This window comes from Sapajus apella, unplaced genomic scaffold (assembly GCF_009761245.1).
Source record: "Sapajus apella isolate SASKATOON/1434 unplaced genomic scaffold, GSC_monkey_1.0 scaffold24, whole genome shotgun sequence".
Classification (NCBI taxonomy): domain Eukaryota; kingdom Metazoa; phylum Chordata; class Mammalia; order Primates; family Cebidae; genus Sapajus; species Sapajus apella.
In genome coordinates this window covers 11,500,748-11,522,093 of record NW_022436964.1, presented here as the reverse complement: position 1 = coordinate 11,522,093, position 21,346 = coordinate 11,500,748, and the positions used below count along the sequence as shown (strand labels likewise).

General features: G+C 36.2%; 1 long non-coding RNA gene across 1 annotated transcript in view; it reads right to left on the bottom strand.

Moving 5' to 3' along the window:
* Positions 1–21,260: 21,260 nt before the first annotated feature.
* LOC116559808 overlaps positions 21,261–21,346 on the bottom strand; it is a 25,232-nt gene continuing 25,146 nt past the window's right edge. Inside the window, exon 3 of the long non-coding RNA XR_004272638.1 lies at positions 21,261–21,275. This is a non-coding gene — a long non-coding RNA (uncharacterized LOC116559808). The remainder of the gene's footprint in view (positions 21,276–21,346) is intronic.

The window sequence follows — 21,346 nt, the reverse complement described above, 5'->3', positions numbered from 1 at the left end:
AAGGAAGAGGCATTATATAATGATGTTTAATTCCATATTTTGGGCTTTTAGATGTATGATCCTTGACCATACTAATATATTACATATTTGGCAAAACGAGACTAGACACACAAATGATAAAAATGATGTTATAAACTAATTTTGAAATGACATGTGTATCTGTTAACTTAGGGGCAACAGTGAGGCATTCATGAAAACCCTGGACATAGAGGAAGCAAAGTGACGTTGTCTCCTTAAAATTAAGACATGAAACCAGTATTTTGGAGAAGAGATGTGCAAAATCATTTTGAAGAGACAGAATGGCTGCAAACCAATCAGTATTTGTTGTAAAATGATTGATTAATATGAATCAGTAAGAATGGTTGAAAGGATGAGGGTCGTAAATAAACAAGAGGATGAAGATCAAAAGTGGACATTAGAAAAAAAAAAGACATTAAAGCCAGGGTCCCACCAGGAGCTTCCTGGGGTAAACGATACCTTTAAATAGAAAAAGAAAAATCCAGATACTGGAAGACAAATCTTTTATTATGAATGTTATTGCTAACAATACCTATGCCATTAAACATCAGATTCCTATTGTTACTTTTCCTGCTTCATTCTGTAGTCATGAAGCAAATTCTGACTATGGTTCTGTTTAGCTTTAGAGTTTTTCTACAAAGAGAGAAGTCACTGGTTATGTCAAATGTTACAGGTTTTATTTAAAAATTGCTAATACCAGTTCCAAGCAATGATTAGATCAAACTTCTGAACCTATAAAAATGTTAAAGCTATATTCTTGGTGATAGCCAAGGTAATCTCTTGTTAAGCCTGGTGAAGCTGGGGGCACTGCAGGTTTTGAATAAATGTTCTTTAAATTCCTGTAATATGCAATAATATTTCCTCATAAAACAAGTATAATTTTGTACGTAAACTCCATTATAAAATGAATATTATCTTTCAAAAATCAAACAGCATCCAAGTTTGAGTTTACATCCTACTGACAAAGATTTTAATCTCAGTCTCTATTAGGATTCACCCTCATGCCCTTGGTTGTGCAAATAATCAGAGTGGAACATTTGGTGAAGCTCTCAGATCCCTACTATTACACCTGTTGTCCAAGCCTGAGTAGTCTCCAAAGGTGAATAATGCCATTGTTTCTGTGTTTCACTTAGCCATGGGGTGTTAAGGCTGAGAGTCCCGAGTGCCTGGATTCAATCTCCCTAGAAGTGTCATCACTGATTTCAGATTCTGAGTTACTATGGTCTCTCTTTAATTTTGTCAGGGTATAGGGATGTAAAAGGATTCATAATTATTTATGTTTATACTATGCTTTTTCTTGGCACTACCCACTTTTCCAAGAAAAAAAAATAGCCATACATTTCTGAAGTCAATTCCTGGCTTTAGCCATGGAGCAAAAATCAAGCACGTGAAAAAGAATAACAAAGCTTGATTACTTCTGGGAAATTAAGAGATAAATAAAAATTCATTTGGAGTGAATCAAACTAATGTTAATATCACAAAGCATAACCCTTTCTCTATTATTTTCTATATTATTAATACTTATTAAAATGACCTAACAAGCATTATTTTCAACAACCATTACAAGTAGTTTTATATATATATATATATATATATATATATATACATTTAATAATTTAAAAAATGACTAAGGGCCTTAATTGACCTGTAAAGGTCAGTACAAGTATGAGGTACATATGAGATTTAAAATTATTTTTGCTTCAAATTCAATGTCACTTTCAACTAGCTTTCATATAGAAATATCAACTTTTATTTTCTCTAAAATTAATTTAAAAATTTGGAAAGAAATAACATATAATCTTCTTTCCTAGTTCAGAATTAATCTATGACTCTTCTTACTTCCAGTAGTTGCAACTGTCAATGTGGGGGCTTAAATAATTGTTCTCAGTTTTCAAGTGTTTCTTCTTCTAAGTGATCTTGAAGTAAAGTTGAGCCACCCTAACCCCCAAATTTGATATCCTGTGTTGTCCAAAATCCAGAACTCTTTTGAGCAATGATATTGACACCACAAGTGAAAAATTCTATAACTGATCTCATGTGAAGTGTCACAGTCAAAATGCAGGTGCACAACGTAGTTTTTTTCAGCATCCCCCAAGGGAAGCAAGACCCTTGAGCTCCCTTCATTTATGATGTATCTTTTCTATGCATTCCCAAATTTCCACACACAAGCAGGCCTACCAAAGATAATAAAATGACATCTGTGCAGACCAAACATGCCAGTGTTAGGTTTCCCCATGATGCCTCACATGGGGCCAAAGCTATGCATATTACTCTATGTGGTTTTATGTTGTTGTTTATTCTCTGCTTTCTGTTGCAAAGATGTTGAAAATGCTAAAAAGGCCTGCAGATACTCCTATGGATAACAATAATAAGAAAAAGAGAACGTATTTACATTTATCTATAGCATGGAAAGTTACACTGTTGAAGAAACTGGATAGCAATGTACGTGTGAAACATCTTACAGAAGGGTATGGTGTTGGAATGACCACCAAATATGACCTGAAGAAACAAAAAGATAAACTCCTCATGTTCTATGCTGAAAGTGATGAACAGAAATGTATGAAAATATAAAAACATTGCATAAATCTAAAAATGAAGATCTTGATTGTGTATTGAGAGGATTCATCAGCATTGCAGTGAACACATACCACTTAATAGTATGCTGATTATAAAACAAAGATATATTAAAATGAACTGAAAATGGAAGGGAACTGTGAATATTTGAGGTTAGTGGAAAAATTTAAGAAAATACATGGCATTACATGTTTAAAATTTGTGGTAATAAAACATTGCTGATCACGAAGCAATAGAAACCAAATTTTACAAGATCATCAATGATTAAATCTGGTACCAGAACAAGTCTATAATGTTGATGAAACATCATTGTTTTGGTGTTATTGCCCCCGAAAGACACTGACTACAGCTAGTAAGACAGCCTCTACAGAAATTAAAGATGCCAAGGAGAGAATAACTGTGCTGGATGTGCTAATGCAGCAGGTACGACTTGACCTAAGCATAAACTTACTGGAATAGGCAAAAGTATGCATCCTTACTGTTTTCTAGGAGTGGATTTCTAACCAGTCCATTATTAAGCAATTAAAAGGCATAGATTATGCCAGGGGTATCCTTTCTCACTGTTTTTCAGTATTTTGTACTGGTGGCTCATGCTCACCCCAGAGAAGCTGAACTAAATGACAACTGAAAGATTTTGTTATCTTTGACATTTGTTTTGGTCATCATCTAGCTGAAATTCTCATCAAAAATAATGTTCATGCCACACACTTTCTCCTAAATATGACGTCATTAATTTAGCCATGTGATTAGGGTATCCTTAAATTAATGAAGAATACATATAAAAACAATTTGTTGAAAGGCATGCTGGCAGGAATGAGCAGAGGTGTGGGTGTGGAAAGTTTTCAAAAGGAGTTTAGCATGAAGGATGCTGTATATATGCTGTTGTCAACATTTAGAACACAGTGACTAAAGACACGGTTGCCCGTGCCTGGCACAACCTATGGCTTGCGAGTATATTCAATAATGATGATGCACAGAGTGCTGACTTTGAAAGATTAGATATGTCATGTTAGAAAAGAATATATATGCCTTCAGAGTCCATCTGTAAGCTGAAAGAAGTGGATAAGGAAGACATTTTTTTACATCAATAATAATGGTGCTCCAGTTGTTCATTCATTGGCCAATGGTAAAATAGTTAAACTGGTTCTGAATCAACTATTTAACTATTTTAAATAGTTAAAATGGTTCTGTATGATTTTATAAGCCATTTTAGTTTATAAAATCAGACCGAGAGTTCTAAGACAAAAGCTATTGTTGATGAGGCAGATGAATCTGGAAGACACATTTAACAATAACAACTGATACAGGTATTCTGATAATGCTACTGTGCTGCTTAGTTACTCTGAACACACTAATTTTTTACTGTATCAATGGAATGTCATATTTTTTAATGTTAAGTACTATATGTAACTAAGTATAAGAAAATGATTGCTTATTGGTAGCATATAAATTCACAGTCAGGGATGATGTTGATGTCAGACAACTAGATTGTCCACATGGGTGTCTAACGTAGTGACACCTTTGCTTCCTGATGGTTCAATGCACACAAACTTTTTTCATGCACAAAATTATTTAAAGTATTGTACAAAATAATCTTTAGGCTATATGTATAAGATGTATATGAAACATAAATATGTTTTTTGTTTAGACTTGGGTCCCATCTCAAAGATATCTCACTATCTATATGCAAAGATTCCAAAATGTGAAAAAAAGCTGAAACCTGAAACATTTTTGGTCCCAAGCTTTCAGATAAGGGACACCCAATCAATATACTATTATGGGAAGAGTGTATATTTTTGCTCTGTTGATGTTGCCCTTAAACATCTGGTTTGTATTGATCAGCAGGCTTGATGTGAAGAACAGAGGTCTTAAATGTGCTTAAACGTTGTCTCCTTCAAGCCTGTGATCCTCTATGAGAAGAGCATCTGCAAACCTAACTTTGGCATCTTTTTGTCAACAGCAATGTGTTGGCAATAGCTGATTAATCAAGTCTACATATACCTTAGAAACAAACAATTTTAATCCATGCTCTTGGGTAATTATGGTTTGTATATATGATAGTCATTGAATGTCTGTCAAGAGAATAAGGGATATGTTATGAATATAAAAATGCCTATACTATCATTAGTAAATAAGAAGACACAGGATACTGTTAATGTGTTATATATTACAATGACATTTATGTAATTAGATGTAATTTTATACACATTGTACTAGTCAACACTGTCCAAAGGAACATAATCAGGATAGTTTGCATTTGTGTGTATGTGTGTATGAGAGAGAGAGATGTATATATAAAATCTCTTTCTCCACTGTCACTCTACAGATACATATATATATGTGTGTGTTTATGTATGTGTGTATATATATATAGAAAGAGATACAGAGAGAGAGAGAGAGAGAGAGAGAGAGATAAGGTGAAAGAGATATTAAGAAGTTGAGTCACAATTATGGGGTCTGTCAAGTCAAAAATCCACAGTTAATATACATAGAATTAATCATCACATACACGTAAGCATATATTTGCTGGATGCTATACTCTGGAATATATTTTCTTTCTCTTGAGATGTTATTCCCTATGGCCTTGGATCACTATTTAGATGTTTAGAAAAGATTGTTCCTTGCCCTCATCTGATCTTTGGGAAAGATTTTGGGAGAAGGAGGTCATTTCTTTCAATTCTGTCACTTTCTATATGTTTTTGAATTTCCCAACCAAATGTATGTACTGTTTTATAATTATTTAAAATAGGATTCTTTGACAGGAGTGGTGCCTTATGCCTGCAATCCTGGCATTTTGGGAGGCCACTGAGGAGGACTGCTTGAGACCAGGAGTTCAAGGCCATCCTGGGCAATATAGTGAGATCCCCTTGTATTAAACCATTCTTTTTCATTTTTTAAGCTTCACACTCTCTATTTTTATTTTATTGGCTAGAATTCTCATTCTTCTTTTTATTTTCATTTTTTATTTCAGTAGGTTTTTGGGAAACAGGTGGTGTTTGGTTACATGGATAAGTTCGTTGGCAGTAATTTCTGAAATTTTGGTGCACCCGTCACTCAAGCAGTGTACACTGTACCCAATGTGTAGTCTTTTATCTCTCAAACCCCTCACCCTTTCCTGCAAGTCCCCAAAGTCCAAAGTGTCATACTAATGCCTTTGCATCCTCATAGCTTAGCTCCTACTTACAAGTGAGAACATACGATGTTTGGTTTTCTGTTTGTGAGTTATTTCACTTAGAATAATGGTCTCCAATTCCATCCAGGTTGCATTATTTCATTTTTTTAATGGCTGAGTAGTATTCCATGGTGTGTGTGTGTGTGTGTGTGTGTGTGTGTGTGTGAATGTATCACTTTTCTTTTTCTATATCCACACGTTGATTGATGGGCATTTGGTCTGATTCCATATTTTCATAATTGTGAAATTGTGCTGCTATAAACATGCATATGTAAGTGTCTTTTGTATAATGACTTATTTTCCTCTAGGTGGATACCCAGTAGTGGGATTGCTGTATCAAATGGTGTATCTACTTTTTTTTCATAGTTCTTTAAAGAATTTCCGCACTGTTTTCCATAGTGTTTGTAGTAGTTTACATTCTCACCAGCAGTGTAAAAGTGTTCCCATTTCACCACATCCACATTAACATCTATTATTTTTTTATTGTGGCCATTCTTGCAGGAGTAGGGTGGTATCACATTGCGGTTTTGATTTTCATTTCCCTCATAATTAGGGATGTTGAGAATTTTTTCATATGTTTGTTGGCAGTTCGTATATCTTCTTTGAGAATTGTTTATTCAAGTCCTTAGCCCACTTTTTGATGGAATTGTTTTTTTTTTTTTAATTTTCTTGCTGATTTGTTTGAGTTCCCTGTAGATTCTGGATGTTAGACCTTTGTCAGATGCGTAGTTCACAAAGATTTTTTTCCCACTCTGTGGGCTATGTTTACTCTGCTGACTGTTCCTTTTGCCCTGAAAAAGCTCTTTAGTTTAATTAAGTCCTACATATTTATCTTTGTTTTCATTGTATTTGCTTTTGGGTTCTTGGTCGTAAAGTTCTCGCCTAAGCCAATGTCTAGAAGGGTTTTTCCAATGTTATCTTCTAGAATTTTTATAGTTTCATGTCTTAGATTTAAATCCCTGAACCATCTTGAGTTGATTTTTGTATCAGGTGAGAGATGAGGATCTAGTTTTATTCTTCTATATGTGGCTTGCCAGTTTTCCCAGCACCATTTATTGCTGTTCTGTCCATCCCAGTGGGAGCTACTATCTGCCATTTTTCCAGAAAAGATTCTAGTGGCCATTCTTGCACTGCTAGAAATAAATACCTGATATTAGATAATTTATAAAGAAAAGAGGTTTAATTGGCTCGCAGTTCTGCAGGCTGTACAGGAAGCGTAGCAGCATCTGCTTCTGGGGAAGTTTCAGGAAGCTCTAAGCATGTGGAAGGCAGAAGGAAGGCTGGCATATCATGTGGGGAGCAAGAGAAGCAGCAAGATGCCATAGACTTTTAAACAGTCAGATCTCATGGGAAGTCACTCACTATCGCAAAAGGATGGTGGTAAATTAATCATGAGAAATCCGCACCCATGATTTGATCATTTCCCACCAGGCCCAACTTCCAATACTGGCGATTACAATTCAGTATGAGGTTTGAGTGAGAATACATATCCAAACTATATCACCCCATCCCTACAAAAAATTTCTTGAATACAAATAAAATAAAATAAGATTCTTTATTAAGGCTCTTTGACACTGGTTTGTTTTGCTTACTTATAAGTGTATGTAGTTCTAAATAAAAAACAAAGTTCGATATGTATTTTTTAAAGTACACATAAGTTTTTGGTATTTTTTTTTGCTTTTTTCCCCGCAAAACGCTAAGGTATATACTTTCCTTCTTTCCTTAACTTTTTTTTTTTTTTTTGATACAGAGTTTTACTCCATTGCCCAGGCTAGACAAAAGTGGCAAGATCACAGCTCCCTGTAGCCTCAGCATCGCAGATTCAGGTGATCCTCCCACCTCAGCATCCCTGGTAGCTGGGATTACAGGAGTGTGCCACAATGCCTTGCTAATTTGTTTTTATTTTTGTAAAGATGGAATTTCACCATGTTTCCCAGGCTGGTCTCAGACTACTGGGCTCAAGTAAACCACCCTTCTTGGCCTCCCTAAGTGTTAGGATTACAGGCATGAGCCACTGCCCTGGCACATTTATGTATTTTGCTGTTAATTTTTGAAAATTTCACTTTTCTGGACAACATATTTTGGCTCATTTGCTAAAGTATAATAATTTCTCTACAGAATATTTTACAGAATCTATGTCAATTGAATGCCATTTTGGTCTGAGTTGTAGTATATAAAGTCATTTCTATAGTCTGACATGATTAATTTCACATTTACTAATTATCCTTTCCTCTTTCTGTATCCTCCATCTGCATCTTTCTTGCTACATCGTCCTATCTCTGTGTCTCTCTTACCACCTTTTTTTATAACACAACATACACACATATTTTTATGGCATTTGAAAACTAAGTTAAAGTTTTATGCTAATTTCATTTCATATTACAAAAAGGGTTTTCTTTGTCAAAAAACCATATCAAAACTGATTAACGCTAATAGATTCTATTCATAAAAATATCCCTTCTGTGTTAGAAGGTGGATTCATTTTTGTTTTATTGCCGCATAAAAATTGTCTCAAACTTAGCAGCTTATAGCAAGGCATTTATTATCTACTTTCCATGGTTCAGGAGTCAAGGCACAGCTTAGCTTGGTCATCTTCTCAGGGTCTCACAAGGTGGTAGTCAAAATGAGAGCCAAGATGTTTGCTCATCTGAAGGCTCAACTGAGGAATAATGGACTTCCTACCTCATTTGCATTATTGGTAGAAGACATGATGATGCAATTTAGGGCCCTGTCTTTACTGGTTGCCAGATGGGGGCCACTTTCAGGTCTCAGAATTTCTCTTAATTACTAGACACCACTGAAATTACTTGTCATGTGGGCTTCTTCAACATAACCATAAATTCATTAAGCCCACAAGGTAAGACTTTGTATCCAATCTACTCAGACAGGATCTTATAAAATACAATACAATCACAGGAGTGACATGCCATCACTTTTCCCATATTCTATCAGTTGAAATTTAGATAAAAGTCTCTCCCATGCTCAAGGGTAGTTTATCAACCAACATCCTCCAGAAAAGCAGAACTATTAGAACATACATGAGATTTACCTTAAGTATTAGCCCAAACAATAGTGTGGATTTCTAAACCTGAAACCCATAGGTAGTTTGGTAAGCTGGAAACCCAGGCAGAAGTTGAAGCTTCAGTCTTGAGGTAGAATTTTTTCTTCTCTGAGTGTAGGGAACTAGCCCCCACATCACCAATAGGTACCCCAAGTTCAATGGTGACAAAGGAATGAGAAAAAGATTAAGAATGAAAGTGGGACCAGGGAACCATCACTAGTACTAGAGGCAGTGAAGGCCTTGAGCTCTGATCATCCACAGTATTTATTGGTTACAATCACTTTGATCTATAGGGTAAGTGGTGGAGTGACGGTGGGGAGAGGGTGATGAAATGGTGGGGTGAATTCAGTTCCTGAACGGAAACTGAATCCATGAGCCAGAACTGGTGTGTGATTCTAAAGTTTGATAACAGCGGTGGTTTGGGAGTTTCACAAAACAAGAACATTGGTTATCTTTAGCCTATTATCTATGTGCAGCTGGTGGAACACGGGCCTTATAAGGAGCCTACAAGCCTGGTTAGTCATAGTGCTACAAAGGGGTTTTACATCCTTGAGCACAAAGTTTATGGTAACAGAACCTAGGTTACCCTGCACCGCAACATGAGGCATGGAGAAGTTTGCCTCCCCAGAGGCCTCCAGCAGTTTGCTGCAGTTTGTTGTTCCCAGTTTATATGTTACTTATAACCAATTTATGTAGGCACTCTGTAAATCCTTTCTTCTTTGCCTCTTCCCCCAACATCTGAGACATCTCAGCTTTTTCTTCTCAGCACCTTCAGCTGATTGAACAAAACCAACTCTTGTTGTCCAGAGTAATCTCCTTTACTCAAAGGCAACTGATTATAAGTGTTAACCACATCTGCAAAATATCTTTATAGCAACAACTAGATTGATGTTTGGTTAAGTAATGGGGCACTATACCCTAGACACATAAATCTAATCACCACAGGAAGAGAATTCCAAAAGGCAGTGAACACTAGAACATGGAAAATCACTGGGATCTTCTTGGAGTCTTTTCACCACAGAAGGTAGTTTTTTTACTGAATTTATTTTTAATTTTTTTTATCAGATAAGTAATATGTAGATAAAATGTCCACTGATAGACAACATTTTTTCTCAGTCAATTTCTACTAAAAAATTACAATGTACTTCTAAATAATAAACTGATAATTCTGAGAATAAACAAAAAACCCATGAATAAGCTGTTTTTTTTATTTTAACAATCAGATCTCAAATTAGAATGTTAGAAGTATCTACCAGCACACCACCATCTCTCATGCCAAAGAGCAAAAGTGCAAAAGTAACTGAACACGATAGTTTCGTGTGACATCTATTTCCCAAAGACTTTTTTCTTTCTATTTTCTTTCCATATATTTTTTTACTTCTGAGAATAATTTGGGTGTGTTTACATCTGTGTGTATATGCGAGTGTGCTTATCACAGAAAAGAAACTTACGTAGCATCAGGTGAAATGATTTGCAAGGAAGGATGTGTCAGCCTGAAGTCAAAGTCAGTGAGCAAACCCTCAAATTCTTGGTCTTAGTGCAATGTCAGAGCCTGTAGCTCAAGGTCACAAAACATGAGTAAGTCTGCAAGATCACAGAAAAACCTTTCCTTAGATTAATAGCAGGGCTGTGACAAAGATGACTGAAGGGACACCCTCTGGCATGCTCATTTATCAGGGGTTTACTTGTTGGCTAATGATAGCAATAACAGTTTGTATCTGACAGGCACAACTGGATATGTGCAGTGAGAAACTATGTTTGAACACAAATTATACTGAATCTACGTAATTTCTTCTCTTGCTTGACCTGTCATCACAGTCTACCTCAGTGAAGTTTATGCTTTTTATTTTTTAAAGAAAAAAACAATTGTTTTTGAGAAAACAATGGTTACATAATTGAAAACTATATCAAATTAACTTTTAATTCTTCTACATTCTTTAGCAGATATTTTTATATGTATACACAATATCTTGTTTGCTGTAATCATAGCAGAGATGGTAGAATTAATTGTTTACTTAAATTCTTACTGCAAACACTTTTTTTTGTGTTTTAAATGTTCTAATAATGTTGTTCTATGTTTCTGTTGATACAAAAATTTCATTTAAAGTATATAAAATGCTGATAAATAAAATAAATTTTTTACTTATAATCTCACCACCATGCTATAATCACTATTAACAATTATTTTTATGGGATTTTTTTTGTGTCAAATACATATATACACAAGTATATTCACATTTTCATATGTATACATATGTATGTACATACACATACAATGATATTTTATTGGGCTTTTCCTTTTCCTTTTTGTTTAATGCTGTATCATGAAAGTAGTTATGCTGTTAATTTTTCTCTTAAAGTATTACTTTAAATGACTGCAGATTACTTCATTGCATAGCTTTATTTATAACCAACAATCTGATGTTGAATTTTTTTTCAAATTTTTAGCATATTGAAGAGAATTGTGATGATTTTATTGTCCCTCTGTTCTTAATCCTCAAAATAAACTCTTAATAGTAGCATTTCTGATTCAAAGCATATGTACATTTGATAATTTAATTGTGTATCAAGGATCATACTAAAATAAAAGAAATAAAATATATAAATGCTGCACAAGAAAAGGAAAATGATATGATTAAAATAATCAGCCATAAAAGTTAAAAAATAAGAGAAAAGCAGACTAGAGTATGTGTATCAACAAATACCAAAAGAGGCAGATGTAAGTCTAAATATATTAAAAATTACATGGACTATGAAAAGCCTAAGTTCTCCAGTTAAATGACAATATTAGCATACTGAAAAAAATAAATATATACTGCTTTGTAAGTCATTTAAAATAGAATGGTTGAAAGTAAAAACATAGAAAAAATATATACCATGTAAACCCTAATTAAATAATGCTAGTGCAAATATTTTAATATAAAAAACTTTAAATTAAAAATCTAGATATAAAAGGATTACTGTCTAATGACAAAAGGTTCCATATGTCACATAGCCATACAATTTTACATATGTATGCTACTTAATAACATTGCCTAAAATACTTAAAAAGAAAATAATTGGCTCTGGGGGAAGATGGCCGACTAGGAACAGCTCAGGATTGCAGTTCCCAGTGAAAGTGCAGAGGGTGAGTGGATGCCACATTTACAGATGGATTTTTATTGCCCACAGACCAGGAGATTCCCAGGTGGAGGAACCCCATGGGTCGCCAGCACAGCTGTTTTGGCTGGCGCAACTGTTTCGGCTCACGCGGCTGCTTTGCCCACACCCTGGCGCTGCAGTTCTCCATACAAAAGACATTGGTCTGGGAGCCCTCTTAGCTGGCGATTGGAGCCCTGAAATGGCAGAGTCGCCCATTCACCTGAAATAGTGAGCCAGGCCAGGAGATTCCTAGGCAAAAAAACTGCCAGGAATCTCAGCGCTGCTGTTTCAGCTGGCTCAGTGAGTCCCGAAACGGGAGATCTCAGGCGCCTTTTCAACAGGCGACTGGAACACTGGGAGAGGGTTGACCGTTCAACAACAACAACAAAAAGGACTCTGAGTCAGGGAGCCAGGTGATCAGGCTCGGCTGGTCCCACACCCTCCCCACAAAAAAATGAAAATAAAAAACAGTAATTGAAAACGCTGTGGGTTGAGAGTTTCATAGCAAGCACAGCTGAATCCTGGACGGTCTGGCTCTGTGGGGGAGGGGCGTCCACCATTACTGAGACACTCCACCACTACGGAGGCAGTCTGACCATCGCCGAGACAGCCCACCTTTGCGGAGGCAACCTGCCACTACAGAGAGAGTCTGCCATAACAGAGGTGGGCCACCATTGCCAAGGCAGTTCTAACTACACCCATATAAACAGGACTGGAGGGAAGATTACACAGCAGCTGGGAGGAGCCCACAGCAGCTCAGCAAAGCCTCTGCAGGCAGACAGTAACTAGGCTGCCTCCTCGCAGGGCAGGGGAGCCCTGAAAGAAAAAGAAAAAATGGCAGCAGCACAACAGAAATTCATAAATAAAGCCCTAAGTCCCTGGGACAGAGCACCTGGGAAAAACAAAAACAAAAACAAAAAAGGGAGTTTATGAGTTCTGCTGCTGACCTAAAGTACCTGCCCAGCAACTCTGAATGAACAACGGAGCTCACAGCTCAGGACTTGAGCTCCAATAAAAGACAGACTGTCTCCTCAAGCAGCTCCCTGACCCCCATATATCCAAAGAGTCACCTCATAAAGGAGAGAACAGACTGACATTTGGCGGGCATCCTTCTGGGACAAAGATAGCAGAAGAGGAAATTGGTAGCAACCCTTACTGTTCTGCAGCTGCTGCAGGTGATCCCCTGGCAAGCAGGGCCTGGAGTGGACCTAAGCAGTCCTACAGCAGAGGGGCTAGACTGTTAGAAGGAAAGCTAAGAAAAAGAAGTAACTTCAGCATCCACAAACTGGAAGTTCACTCAGAGACCCAATCTGAAAGTCAGTAACTACAAAGACAACAGATGGATAAGCCCACAAAGATGGGAAGAAACCAGCGCAAAAGGATGAAAACACTCGAAACCAGAACACCTCTCCTCCTAAAAGGGATCACAACTCCTCACCAGCAAGGGAACAAGGCTGGATGGAGAAGGAGTGTGATGAAATGACAGAATCAGACTTCAGAAGGTGGGTAATAAGAAACTACAGTGAGCTAAAAGAACATGTTCTAACCCAATGCAAAGAAACTAAGAACCTTGAAAAAAGATTTGACTAAATGCTAACGACAATGGACAACATAGAGAGGAATATAAGTGAATTGATGGAGCTGAAAAACACAACATGAGAACTTTGTGAAGCATGTACAAGTTTCAACAGCCGAATTGACCAAGCAGAAGAAAGGATATCAGAGGTCGAAGATCAACTCAATGAAATAAAACGAGAAGGCAAGAATAGAGAAAAAAGGGTAAAAAGGAATGAACAAAGTCTCCACGCAATGTGGGACTATGTGAAAAGACCTAATCTACGTCTGATAGGTGTACCTGAATGTGACGAAGAGAATGAATCCAAGCTGGAAAATACTCTTCAGGATATTATCCAGGAAAACTTCCCCAACCTAGCAAGGCAGGCCAATAATCAAGTCCAGGAAATACAGAGAACACCACAAAGATATTCCTCATGAAGAGCAACCCTAAGGCACATAATTGTCAGATTCACCAGGGTTGAAATGAAGGAGGAAATGCTAAGGGCAGCCAGAGAGAAACGTTACCCACAAAGGGAAGCCCATCAGACTCACAGCAGATCTCTCAGCAGAAACCCTACAAGCCAGAAGAGAGTGAGGGCCAATATTCAACACCCATAAAGAAAAGAACTTTCAACCCAGAATCTCCTATCCAGCCAAACCAAGCTTCATAAGTGAAGGAAAAATAAAATCCTTTGTGAACAAGCAAGTACTCGGAGATTTCATCACCACCAGACCTGCTTTACATGAGCTCCTGAAAGACGCTCTACACATATAAAGGAACAACCAGTACCAGCCACTCCAAAAACATAACAAATGGTAAAGAGCATCAATACAATCAAGAATCTGCATCAGCTAATGAAAAAAACAGCCAGCTAGCATCAAAATGGCAGTATCAAATTCACACCTAACAATATTATCCCTAAATGTAAATGGACTAAATGCCCCAATCAAAAGACACAGACTGGCAAATTGGATAAAAAGCAAAAACCCATCAGTGTGCTGTATTCAGGAAACCCATCTCACGTGCAAGGACACACAAAGGCTCAAAATCAAGGGATGGAGGAAGATTTACCAAGCAAATGGGGAGCAAAAAAAAGCAGGAGTTGCAATTCTCATCTCTGATAAAATAGACTTTAAAGCAACAAAGATCAAAAGAGACAAAGAAGGACATTACATAATGGTAAAAGGATCAATGCAACAAGAAGAGCTAATGATCCTAAATATATACGCACCCAATACAGGAGCACCCAGATGCATAAGGCAAGTTCTTAATGACTTACAAAGAGACTTAGACTCCCACACAATAATAGTGGGAGACTTTAACACCCCATTGTCAATATTAGACAGATCAACCAGACAGAAAATTAATAAGGATACTCAGGACCTGAACTCAGACCTGGAACAAGCAAACCTAATAGACATTTACAGAACTCTCCACCCCAAATCCACAGAATATACATTCTTCTCAGCACCACATCACACCTACTATAAAACTGACCACATAATTGGAAATAAATCACTCTTCAGCAAATGCAAAAGAACGGAAATCGTAACAGTCTCTCAGACCACAGTGTAATCAAGTTAGAACTCAGAATGCAGAAACTAACTCAGAACCACACAGCTTCATGGAAACTGAACAACTGGCCATTGAATGTTGACTGGATAAACAATGAAATGAAGGCAGAAATAAAGCTGTTCTTCAAAACCAACGAGAATGAAGACACAACATACCAGAATCTCTGGGACACATTTAAAGCAGTCTCTAGAGGAAAATATATAGCAATAAGTGCCCACATGAGAAGCAAGGAGAGATCAAAAATTGAAACCCTAGCATCAAAATTGAAAGAGCTAGAGGAGCAAGATCAAAAAAACTCAAAACCTAGCAGAAGACAAGAAATAACTAAGATCAGAGCAGAACCGAAGGAGATAGAGACACAGAAAACCATTCAAAAAATCAATAAATTCAGGAGCTAGCTTTTCAAAAAGATCAACAAAATAGACAGACCACTAGCCAGATTAATGAAAAAGAAAAGAGAAAATAACCAAATTGATGCAATAAAAAACGATAAAGGGGATATCACCACAGATTCCACAGAAATTCAAACCATCACCAGAGATTATTACAAACAACTCTATGCACATAATCTAGTAAACCTGGAAGAAATGGATAAATTCCTGGACACTAGCCTCCTCCCAAGCTTAAACAAGGAAGAAGTTGAAACCCTGAATAGACCAATAACAAAGTCTGAAGTTGAGGCAGCAATTAAGAGCCTACCACCCAAAAAAAGCACAGGTCCAGATGGGTTCACAGCCGAATTCTACCAGACATACAAAGAGGAGCTGGTACCATTACTTCTGAAACTATTCCAAATAATCCAAAAAGAGGGAATCCTTCCCAAATCATTTTATGAGACAAACATCATCCTGATACCAAAACTCAGCAGAGACTCAACAAGAAAAGAAAACTTCAGGGCAATATCCATGATGAACATAGATGCAAAAATCTTCAATAAACTACTGGCAAGCTGATTGCAACAGCACATCAAAAAGCTTATCCACCATGATCAAGTAGGCTTCATCCCAGGGATGCAAGGCTGGTTCAACATAGGCAAGTCTATAAACGTAATTCACCACATAAACAGAACCAAAGACAAAAACGACATGATTATCTCAATTGATGCAGAGAAGGCCTCTGACAAAATTCAACAGCTCTTTATGCTAAAAACCCTCAATAAACTAGGTATTGACGGAACATATCTCAAAATAATAAAAACTATTTACGACAAACAACAGCCAATATCATACTGAATGGGCAAAAACTGGAAGCATTCCCTTCGAAATCTGGCACTCGACAAGGATGCCCTCTCTCACCACTCCTATTCAATATAGTATTGGAAGTTCTAGCCAGAGCAAACAGGCAAGAAAAAGAAATAAAGGATATTCGAATAGGAAAGGAGGAGGTGAAATTGTCTCTATTTGCAGATGACATGATTGTGTATCTAGAAGACCCCATCGTCTCAGCTTCAAATCTCCTGAAACTGATAAGCAACTTCAGCAAAGTCTCAGGATACAAAATCAATGTGCAAAAATCGCAAGCATTCCTATACACCAATCACAGACTTAAAGAGAGCCACATCAAGAATGAACTGCCATCACAATTGCTACAAAGAGAATAAAATACCTAGGAATACAACTAACAAGGAACATAAAGGAACTCTTCAAGGAGAACTACAAGCCACTGCTCAACGAAATAAGAGAGGACACAAACAGATGGAGAAACATTCCATGTTCATGGTTAGGAAGAATCAATATCGTGAAAATGGCCATACTGCCCAAAGTAATTTACAGATTCAACGCTATTCCCATCAAGCTACCAATGACCTTCTTCACAGAACTGGAAAAAACCACCTTAAACTTCATATGGAACAAAAATAGAGCCTGCATAGCCAAGTCAATTCTAAGCAAAAAGAACAAAGCTGAGGCATCACACTACCGGACTTCAAACTATACTACAAGGCTACAGTAATCAAAACAGCATGGTACTGGTACCAAAACAGAGATATAGACCAATGGAACAGAACAGAGGCCTCGGAGGCAACACAGCATATCTACAACCATCCGATCTTTGACAAACCTGAAAAAAACAAGCAATGGGGAAAGGATTCCCTGTTTAATAAATGGTGTTGGGAAAACTGGCTAGCCATGTGCAGAAAGCAGAAACTGGACCCCTTCCTGACGCCTTACACTAAAATTAACTTTAAATGGATTAAAGACTTAAACATAAGACCTAACACCATAAAAACCTTAGAAGAAAATCTAGGCAAAACCATTCTGGACATAGGCATAGGCAAGGACCTCATGTCCAAAACACCAAAAGCATTGGCAACAAAAGCCAAAATAGACAAATGGGACCTAATCAAACTCCACAGCTTCTGCACGGCAAAAGAAACACTCATTAGAGTGAATCGGCAATCAACAGAATGGGAAAAATTTTTTTCAGTCTACCCATCTGACAAAGGGCTGATATCCAGAATTTACAAAGAACTAAAACAGATCTACAAGAAAAAAACAAATAAGCTCATTCAAAAGTGGGCAAAGGATATATGAACAGACACTTTACAAAAGAAGACATACATGAGGCCAATAAACATATGAAAAAATGCTCATCATCACTGGTCATTAGAGAAATGCAAATCAAAACTACATTGAGATACCATCTCACGCCAGTTAGAATGGCGATCATTAAAACGTCTGGAGACAACAGATGCTGGAGAGGATGTGGAGAAATAGGAACACTTTTACACTGTTGGTGGGAGTGTAAATTAGTTCAACCATTGTGGAAGACAGTGTGGCGATTCCTTGAGGACCTAGAAATAGATATTCCATTTGACCGAGCCATCCCATTACTGGATATATATCCAAAGGATTATAAATCGTCTACTATAAGGACACATGCACACGAATGTTCATTGCAGCACTGTTTACAATAGCAAAGACTTGGAACTAACCCAAATGCCCATCGATGATAGACTGGACAGGGAAAATGTGGTACATATACACTATGGAATTATATGCAGCCATCAAAAATGATGAGTTTGTGTCCTTTGTAGGGACATGGATGAACCTGGAAACCATCATTCTCAGCAAACTGACACAAGAGCAGAAAATCAAACACCACATGTTCTCACTCATAGGCAGGTGTTGAACAATGAGAACACATGGACACAGGGAGGGGAGCACTACACACTGCAGTCTGTTGGGGGGAAACGGGGGAGGGACAACGGGGTGGGGTGGTGGGGAGATATAGCATGGGGAGAAATGCCAGATATAGGTGAAGGGGAGGAAGGCAGCCAATCACACTGCCATGTGTGTACCTATGCAACAATCTTGCATGTTCTCCACATGTACCCCAAAACCTAAAATGCAATAAAAAAATAAATTAATTAAAAAATTTTTTTAAAATTAAAAATTAAAATTACAATTAATTAAAAATTAAAAAGAAAATAATTATACAAAATTATATTACCTTTCTCAGTAAATATTAAGAGAGGCAACAATAATGAAATCAATAAAGACATTCATTGATCAACCTAAGTAACAAAATTGATCTAATGAAAGACCAAGATCCCTGAATTTAACATTTATAGACAGGCATTTTTTCAATATACATAGATTATTTAAAACTATTGATAATTTAGTGGCCATAAGGGGAATCTCCATTAATTTTAATGAACATATTTCATTATAAAACATGTCCTCTGATGACAATTTAATAAAAATAAATAACTAAAAATATCCCAGTATATTTGAGAATTAAGAAATAAATATTTTATTACTTTTTTAAAAAGCATCTTGTAATAAAATTGACTCTTTCTTCCTGTAGCATCACAGCTTTTTATTTAATACCTGGGTGGAATAATGTTATCACCATCATTGTGAAATACAAAACAGCTTAATCTCCCCCCAAAGTCTCCCTGTTCATCTCTCATAACTCCTGACAACCACTGACTGCTTCTGAGTTCCTACAGAATTGGCTTTTTAAGAATGTCATATAAATGGAATCACATAGTATGTAATCTCTTGAGGTTGACTTCTTTTACACAGCATAATGCTTTTAAGAGTCATCTAAAGTCTTATATATTTCAAAAGCACATTTCTTTTTATTGTTGACTAGTATTCTATTGTATGAATATACAAGCCACAATTTGTTTATCTGTCCTTGGAGGACATTCAGATTGTTCCTAGTTTTTGGCAATTATAAATAGTGAACATTTGTATAAAGGTTTTTGTGTAAACACAAATTTTCAACTCTTAGGGTAGATATCAGAAGATGGATTGCTGGGTTATATGGTAATTATGTTTGCCAGTCTAAGAAACTACCAAACACTTCCAGAAAGGTTGTACCACTTTGCATTCCTATCAGCAATATTTTGAGAGCTACAATTGTTTCATATCTTTGATAGTAGTTTATATTTTTAGTTTTTTTTTTTTTTTTTTTTTTTTAATTTCAGCCCTTCTAATGGCTGTGCAATGGAGTCTCACCGTGGTTTCATTTTACATATCTCTAATGGCTGTTAATGTTGAACCTCTTTGTTATCCTATTTCTTCTTTGCTGAAGTGGCTGCTCATGTCTTTTGCTAATTTTTAAATTAGATTGTTCATTTTCTTATTTTTGAGTTTTGAATATTCTTTACATACAGTAAATACCAATTCTTTGTGTATAAGTAAAATAAAAATATTTTCTTGCTGTTTAAAATTTTTAGCAGAGTTGTTCACAAGTGCAATAGTTTAGAAAAATTGGTGAAATTCAATTGATCCTTTTTATATTTTATGAGTACATTTGATTTTATGTCTAATAATCACCAAACTCAAGGTCACATAGATGTTCTCCCATGTCGTTTCAAAACATTTTCCATCTTTACAATTTACTTTTACATTTTTAAATTAATTTCTTTTATATTTTTGAGATAATTTCTATATAAAGTGTAAAGTTTAGAGTGAGATTCATTTCTTTGCCTATGGATGTCTACTTCTTCCAATATCCTTTGTTGAAAAGACTAGTCTTTATTCATGGAATGGCTGTTTTAACTTTATCAGATTAATCAGTCACATTTGTGTGGCTCTATTTCTATAATTGCTATTCTGTTTCTTTTATCTATGTGTTTATGCCTTCATCAATACCACACTGTGAATCTTGAGTATCTGAGACATATCTCAGTCAATTTATGAAGTTTATTTTGCCAGAGTTAAGGATGCATGCCTGTGACACAGTCTCAAGAGATCCTGACAACATGTGCCCAAGTTGGTCTGAGCACAGCTTCGTTTCATCCTTTTAGGGAGATATGAGACATCAATCAATATATGTAAGATGAACATTAGTTTGGCCTAGAAAGGAGGGACAACTTGAAGTGGGGAGGGAGCTTCCAGGTCATAGGTAGATAAGGGACAAATGGTTTTATTCTTTTGAGTTTTCAAATTACCTTTCCAAAGTAGGCAATTAGATAAGTATTTATATCTGAGAGCAGAGGGATGACTTTGAATAGAATTGGAGGCAGGTTTGCCCTAAGCAGCTCCCACCTTGAACTTGACTTTTCCCTTTAGCTTTGTGATTTTGGGGCCCCAAGATTCATTTTCTTTTCACAACACTGACTTGATTACTGCAGATTTTTAGTAAGTCTTAAAATGGGCAGTATGGTTTCTACAACTTTATTCTTATCTTTCTGAATTCATTTAGCTATTCTAGTTCTTTTGCCTTTCCTTATAAATTTAGAATCAGCTTGTCTATATCTGAAAAAAATTTCTGCTTAAATTTTGATAGATATTACATGAAACCCATAAAACATTTTGAAAAGAATTAGTAGCCTTTAACAAGTTGAGTCTTCCAATCAATTAAAATGGAAGGGCTCTTTATAGTTAGATATACATTTATTTCTTTCATAAGCATTTTGTAATTTTCAGCATCCAGATACCATACATGTTTGTTAGAATTATAACTACACATTTTTGGAGACTGTTGTTTATATGAAATTGTGTGATATTTCATTTTTTAAGTAATTTTCAGATTCTAATTTTACATAGGTAGTGCATAAAAATAAGATTGGTTGTCATATATTGACCTTGTACTTGAGAGCTAGCTAAACTGACTAGTTCTAGGAATTTGTTTCTTTATAGATTCTTTGGAATTTTCTTCATAGATAATCACGTTGTCTGTGAATGGGCAATTTTCTTTCTTTCTTTTCTCTTTCTTTCTTCCTTCCTTCTTTTCTTTTCTTTTCTTTTCTTTCTCTCTTTCTTTCTTTCTTTCTTTCTTTCTTTCTTTCTTT